At 52.8% G+C, this 7,500-nt stretch overlaps 1 protein-coding gene across 8 annotated transcripts in view; it reads right to left on the reverse strand.

Moving 5' to 3' along the window:
* Nucleotides 1–7,500, reverse strand: part of Imp (IGF-II mRNA-binding protein) — a 222,650-nt gene that overhangs the window by 18,901 nt on the left and 196,249 nt on the right. The window lies entirely within an intron of this gene.

Here is a 7,500-nt window from a genome sequence, read left to right on the forward strand (position 1 = left end):
TATGCATATGACTGTATTTATGCAGATATAGATCTATCCATGATAATAAACATCGATGATCCGATAGGATGATACTCCTGACTGTAGCTGTGAGTAAAAAGTCGTTCCACCAAATCGCAAAACGATCGAATCCGAAGCCAGACGCATCAAAGCTCGAAGCTCGAGTCGAAACTTTGGTCTTTTATTTAACTGTTCTTAATCGGGAGTCGAGCGATTTCCTTTTCCACTCTTTTTGCCAATCTTCCTTCTCTCTCCTCTCCTCCCTACCTTTGCCCTCCTCTTCCCCCTTACACCCCTCCTCTTTCCACCTCCCTACACCCCCCCCTTTTTCTCCCCTCCTTTCCCTTCCTGCCTCCCTCCTATCCCTTCCCTTTTCCCCTCTCCCCTCGCCTTGCCTCTCCTCTCCTCTCCTTACCCTCCCATCATCCCCCCTCCCACCCATCTCCGCTGACCGCAAATGCAACTGCAATGACCGCTAAAGAAATTGCAGTGACACGACCGGGAATTTTTTCTGATGGCAAGAGAAAATGAAATTTTCTCTTTCCCGCCGCTATACTAGGTGTGTGGGGGGGGGGCGGAACGGAAGGGGAGAGGAGGAAAAGGAGAGAGAGAGAGAGAGAGAGAGAGAGAGAGAGAGAGAGAGAGAGAGAGAGAGAGAGAGAGAGAGAGAGAGAGAGAGAGAGAGAGAGAGAGAGAGAGAGAGAGAGAGGAGAGAGAGAGAAGAGAGAGAAAGAGAGAGAGGGGAGGGGTGGGGAGTGGAGGATAGGAGAGGGATAGAAGATAAAAAAGAGGAGAAATAAGGGAAAAGAATAATAAGGGGAAATTTAAGAAGAAAAAGGGGAAACAGAGTAAAGGTAGGCGAGCGAGAGAAGAGGGGAAGAGAGAGAATCACAAAGAATGAAAGAAGAAAGACACGAATAAATAAGAAAAAAACCTATGGATGAAGAGAAGAAACAAGAGAGAGAAAAAAAGGTGGTGAAAGTGAGAGTTAAGGAAAGAGAAAAGAAGGGAGAGAGGAAGGGAGGGAGAAAGGGAGGAGACAGAAACAAAGGAGAAAGTGAAAACACGGAGAGAAAAAAAAGGGAAAAAAGAACAAACAAGAGAGAGAAGTTAAAAAAATCACCCTCTCCACCTAACCTCACCAATGCCCCCGCTTCCCACGTAAATATATGATGAAAGGGCAAAGAGGAGAGACTGAGAAAGAGAGGGAGAGAGAGAAGGAGTGGGGCGGGGGGGGTGGGGGAGGGCTGCAAAGGGGTGGGGTAGGGGGGGGAATGAGAGATGGATCCTGTATAATCATTTTGTGTGTAACATTCATCGTAAATGAATACTTCCGAATGACAACGCTAACTTTTACGCGCGGAGATTTGTACTTTGAAGTATATATATTACATAAAAATTATGCACATAAAACACAAATCACACATCACAATATATAGTATAGATACATATCCTACACACATAGGCCTATATATCCTACACACTCAAGCCTACATATCCTACACACAAAGACCTACATATCCTACACACATAGGCCTACATATCCTCCCATACACACACCCATTCCTACACCAAGACACCCGAATCGGATAGGGCAGCGGGCGATAATATCCGCACATCTCCCGCGCCCGGCCAAGCTCCAGGAGTTGGCATCACACAAAACTGTCTTAAAGCTTCCTCTCGGCGACCCAGATTTACACGCGCTCAAGAGGCACCGGTGTGTTTAGCCGCCGAGCCGCCTCTCTTCGTCCTCCGAACTCTTTGCTCTTTACTCTTCTCGAAGTTGAGGGGGGGGGGGGGCGTTCGTGCGTCCGTGCGTGGTTCTCTTAAGCTCTCTTGCTCTCTCTCTGCTCTCTCTTTCTCTTTACTTCTCTTTCTTTCTCTCTGTTCTCTCTCTGCTCTCTCTCTCTCTCTCTCTCTCTTTACTTCTCTCTGTTCTCTCACTGTTTGTCTTGCCTGTTTTTTTCACTATTCGTTCGTTCTCTCACACTCTCTTACTATCTGTGTCCGCCCCCCTCTAACATGCATAAATGTAGGCACACAAAAACAAAATACCCCGCCCCCTACAAATATATAATATTTTACGTTTCTTACTGACACCTCTTCGAACCATACCCATCGCAAAGTCCATACAGGCTTTTATAACCTATTAAAAAGAAAAGGAAGCGTCTGCCATTTTCCTTTTTCTTATAAACATCTGCGTTTGCAGATATGAAAGGGAAAGGGAAAGGGAGAGAGGGAGATGGGTAGAAAGGGAGAGAGGGAGATGGGTAGAAAGGGAGGGAGATGGGTAGAAAGGGAGAGAGGGAGATGGGTAGAAAGGGAGGGAGGGAGGGAGAGAGGTAGAACGGGAGTGAGAAAGGTAGAAGGGGAATGAGAGAGGTAGAAAGGGAGGGAGAGTGGGAGAGAGCGAGGGATGGGTAAATAAAGCCGGAAAGGGGAAGAGGGGGAGGGGTAAAGAAGGACGGAAAAAGGGCGAGAGCGCGTAAGGGGCTGGGGATGTTAGCTTCCTGAACCCGCCGTCTCAGCGGGACTAAAACGAACTGGACAATTTCTCTGGAAGAATTCGAATTACGTCGCCTTCCTCCCTTCCGTGGCATCCTCCCCCGTGTCGCGTCGATCCACCCACCGCCCACCCCGCCCACTGCGCCCACCCATCACACCACAGCACACCTTTGCCGATCTGCAAAACCTCTTTGGTGTCTGCTGATTGCACGCAAACACACATAATTTGAGTGAGAGAGAGAGAGAGAGAGAGAGAGAGAGAGAGAGAGAGAGAGAGAGAGAGAGAGAGAGAGAGAGAGAGAGAGAGAGAGAGAGAGAGAGAGAGAGAGAGAGAGAGAGAGAGAGAGAAAAGAAAGAAATAAGCGCGCCAGAAATAGAGAAAGAATAACTGAATAGACAGAGAGGACGTTCGAGATAGACGAGAAGAAAGGAGGGACTGAGCGAGTGAGTAAGTGCCTATGTGTAGCAGTACAACATAGAATAATCCTTTCCCCTCTCTCTCCCCTCTCCTCTTTCCCCTCTCTGCTGCTGCTCCTCCCCCTCTCGTCAGAGGTCTCCACCGCGATGTAGCAAAGACGGGGGCTTCTATTCACCATTTGTTACACAGAAGACAAAAATCTCAAAACTTTTCCCGCACAAGAAAGCGCGTGCAAATGCAAAGAGGAATAAAAAAGGGGACTCAGGGACGAAAAAAGCGGGAATGAAAACAAGCAATGGAGATTCTTAGTCCGGATATTGATGCAGATTTGGAGTACTAACAGCAAACTCGAGAACGGAGGTGAAACTGCACGTAATTTTCGAGTATTTTGTGTCTAGGAGGCTGAGGAGGAGGAGGAGGAGGAGGAGGAGGAGGAGGAGGAGGAGGAGGAGGAGGAGGGGAGGAGGAGGAGGAGGAGGGGAGGAGGAGGAGGAGGAGGGAGGAGGAGGAGGAGGAGGAGGAGGAGGAGGAGGAGGAGGGGGGAGGAGGAGGAGGAGGGGGAGGAGGAGGAGGGGAGGAGGGGGAGGAGGAGGAGGAGGGAGGAGAGGAGGAGGAGGAGGAGGAGGAGGAGGAGGAGGAGAGGAGGAGGAGGAGGAGGAGGGTGGGGGGTTAATGATTATTCCTCCCTCTCCTCTTGTGCCTTTTCCTTTGCCTCCTTTGCTTCCTTCCCCACTTCCTTTGCCGCTTCGTTTTCTCTTCTCCTCTGTTGCTCTCTCTTGCTACCCTCTCTGATCCCGTTTCTCAGTTGCCCTATTCGATTTGTTTACTTTCTCCATCTGTACCTCGTCCATCATTCTTTGCTGCCGACTCCACCTCCACCTCCACCTCCACCTCCACCTCCACCTCCACCTCCGGCTCTTCTTCTGCCGAATCCATCTCTTCCACCAACGCCTCCTCCTCCTCCTCCGCCGCCGCCGCTCTCCTCCTCCTCCTCCTCCTCCTCCACCGCCTGCACCTCAACCGCTTCTTCCTCGAGCAAGTCTCTCCAAAGGATCGATCAAAGTGGCGCTGTTCCTCGACACAGGTCAATCCACTCGTGTCCGCGGGCCGGGTACGTGACGAGGCCGCCGCCGCCGCCGCCGCCGCCAGTCCGCGAGGCTTGAGCTTGAGGCCGAGTGAACACGCCCAACGCCAAGGAACGGGCAATGGCGATGCGTGCAACGTTGCGCTGCGTCGAACGGCAGGGGCTTGAGTCACTTCGTCGCAACATGCCTACTGTAATCATTATCACTGTAAAGTTAATTGTAATGATAGAGCCAATTTAATCACTGGTATTTTCGTATCATCTGATAACTCTATAGTTTTGGAATCATCATCCTTCCTGCTTTCATATCTACCATCGCGAATTAAAAACCAATTATAACAATTTTTTCGGTACTATCAAAATTATGGATATCATGATCATCATATTTCTGCTTCTGCTGCTCTTGTTTCTCCTCAGCTTCTCCCAGACTTAACCATGACGTAAGAGCGCCAGACGGATAGGAGGAGGAGGAGGAGGAGGAGGGGGGGGCGAACACCACCTCCCCCTCCCCCCCCCTCCTTGCCCACCTACCCTGTGCCCACCCCCCTCCCCCCACGTCAATCACGTCAAAACAGAGCCCAGTCGATAATCCTTCCTCCTTGGTGCCAGGGAAGGGGGGCTGGCAGGGGTGAGGGGGGGGTGAGGGAGTTCATACGCCGCTATGTTCACCGACTCGGACCATTACAGACTAGACGATGATCCCATGCCCCCCCCCCCCACCTCCGTTTCCCCCTCCCTTTTCCTTAACGACTACTTCGTCTCATTTATCCTCTTCCGTTGTTATTCCTTCTCCTTCCCCTTATCCTCCTCTGTTCCTTCTCCTTCTCCTTCCCCTTATCCTCCTCTGTTCCTTCTCCTTCCCCTTATCCTCCTCTGTTCCTTCTCCTTCCCCTTATCCTCCTCTGTTCCTTCTCCTTCCCCTTATCCTCCTCTGTTCCTTCTCCTTCCCCTTATCCTCCTCTGTTCCTTCTCCTTCCCCTTATCCTCCTCTGTTCCTTCTCCTTCTCCTTCCCCTTATCCTCCTCTGTTCCTTCTCCTTCTCCTTCCCCTTATCCTCCTCTGTTCCTTCTCCTTCTCCTTCCCCTTATCCTCCTCTGTTCCTTCTCCTTCTCCTTCCCCTTATCCTCCTCTGTTCCTTCTCCTTCCCCTTATCCTCCTCTGTTCCTTCTCCTTCCCCTTGTCCTTCTCTGTTCCTTCTCCTCCCCCTTGTCCTCCTCTGTTCCTTCTCCTTCCCCTTGTCCTTCTCTGTTCCTTCTCCTCCCCCTTGTCCTCCTCTGTTCCTTCTCCTTCCCCTTCTCCTCCTCCTCCTCTGTTCCTTCTCCTTCTCCTTCTCCTCCTCTGTTCCCTCTCCTTCTCCTCATCCTCTGTTCCTTCTCCTTCTCCTCATCCTCTGTTCCCTCTCCTTCTCCTCATCCTCCTCTGTTCCCTCTCCTTCTCCTCCTCCGTTCCCTCTCCTTCGCCGTTCCGGTCCGTCTCTTCTCGTCTCCGTCTCCTACTCCTTCTCCTTTCCTCCTCCTCCTCCCTTCCGTCTCCTCTTCCTCCTTTTCCTTCCTTTATCCTCTCCCTCTTTCATTTTTTATTCTCATCCTCCCTTTATCCTCCTACCCCTTCTTCCTTTATTATCCTCCTTCTCCCTTTATCATTCTCCTCCTCCCTTTTGCTCCTCCGCTGTTTTCTCCGGCTTCTATTTTGTCCCTTTCATCTCTCTCTTTTTTTTCTGTCCCTCCTCTTCCTCCCTTTTTCGCGTGGTCCTGACAAGATAATGAGGTCCCGGTCTGAGACGCGGCCAGGGCAACGACCCCGTATCGACCTTGCGGGAGAGAGAGTGAGAGAGAGAGTGTGTGAGAGGGAGAGAGAGAGGAGAGAGAGAAGGAGAGAGAGAGAGAGTGTGTGTGTGTTCTCCGCCCCCTCCCGTCTCTCTCTCTCGCTCGCCCCCCCTCTCTCTCTACCTATCCCTCCCCCTCCCCTCCCCTCCCCGCAAAGGTCTGTTCAGACAACTACGTTTTCTTTCATATTTTTATATCCATCGGCAGGACGATTTTTTCCCGACGTCTCGGCATACCCTGATGCCCCCACTGCCCCTTCCCTACACCCAGCCTACCCCCCTAAATACACCCCCTTCCCTTAAGGTCGAAAATCCTCTTTCCGCGATAAAGAAGCAAGCTCTTGTGATTTATCAAAAATATCGTCAAGTGGCACGGGGCCCACGGGCCTTCGAGACTGCCCCCCCCCCTAGCGCCCCCTTCCCCCGTCAAGAGACCTTCCTCCCCGGCCTCTCCTCCCCCTCCCCCCTTCCTCGCCCTTCTGACTACTACACCTTTAAGTCTGAGACACATTCATCAAGTTGGTGGCGAGTCTCGGAGGAGTAAAGTGAAATACCACACCTTCATATACGCCGGAACTGGGCCAGACCAGCTACGTCACTTCCCGCCGCGACCTCACCGTGCCGCGTTGAGCGTGGTGGGATGGGGGTGGGGGTAGGGTTGGGGGGGGAGAAGTAGCGGGCCAGGGTGACCATGACAAGAAAGGGGGTGGGGGCTGACAGGACGGACGGTAGGAGCAATGACCTTGACATGGCTCCAAAATGACCTAGGGATGGGGGCTGGACACGAAGGTATATGGGGAAAGTAGTCATCTATCGAGCGGCGATGAGGGGAGGGGGGGGGGTTACTCCTCCTTGTCTTCCGTTAGGCGCCTAGGCCTAACGGTAGCCGGAGGTAGTCTGACCTTGGCGCTCTGACACGTAGACTTCTCCCCCTTCGGCAGAGAGAGGGAGAGAGGGAGGGAGGAGTGGTGAGAAAGGGGGACATCGAAGCAGGTCGCGCTCTGCAAGGTCAGCCCCCCGCCTTGACCTCTGACACGAACCCCGAGCGGATATTCCTCGTCGGTCCCTGCGAGCAAGCGAGCGAGCAAGCGACCCCCGCGCGCCGCTGCACTTTGGCCTTGGAAAGACCATCTGACCTAGACCCTGAGTCAAGGTCACTCGAGACGAGCGAGCGAGTGTGTTTGCGACAGGAAGTGTGTGGCAGTTCAGCTTGAAGACGGCGCCCTCCGCCACCTTCCCGCTGAGTCCTCCCGCACCGTCTTGCGCTCGCTCTCTCTCTCTCTTCTCCCCCCTTCCCTCCCCCCACCTCTCTCCTCTCCCAACCCCCGGCCGCCTCTCTTTGCCTTCCTCCGCCCCCCTGCACATCCCCCTCGCTCTCCTTGCTCTCTTCGCACCCTTCGTTATGACATTATCTATTCATCACCGTCTATTGCTCACACAGTAATTCATCGGCGCTGTTTTCCTGCGTTAACCGCTGCTTTCCCTCAAGACCCGCGCGCGATGAGCGGCTTCCCGCCGTCGCGCGCTCAAGAATCCACAGGAAACGCTTTTAAACTAATGGACGACAACAACAAAACAACAACAGCAGCAGCAACAGCAACGACGCCCACGTGCAAGCAGAGGCCGCCCGGGGGCTAGGGTAGAGGTGGAGGAGGGAAGAGGAGGAGG

The sequence above is a fragment of the Penaeus japonicus genome, unplaced genomic scaffold (genome assembly GCF_977035675.1).
Source record: "Penaeus japonicus unplaced genomic scaffold, GWHDUDI00000001_assembly GWHDUDI00000019, whole genome shotgun sequence".
NCBI classification, from domain to species: Eukaryota; Metazoa; Arthropoda; class Malacostraca; order Decapoda; family Penaeidae; genus Penaeus; species Penaeus japonicus.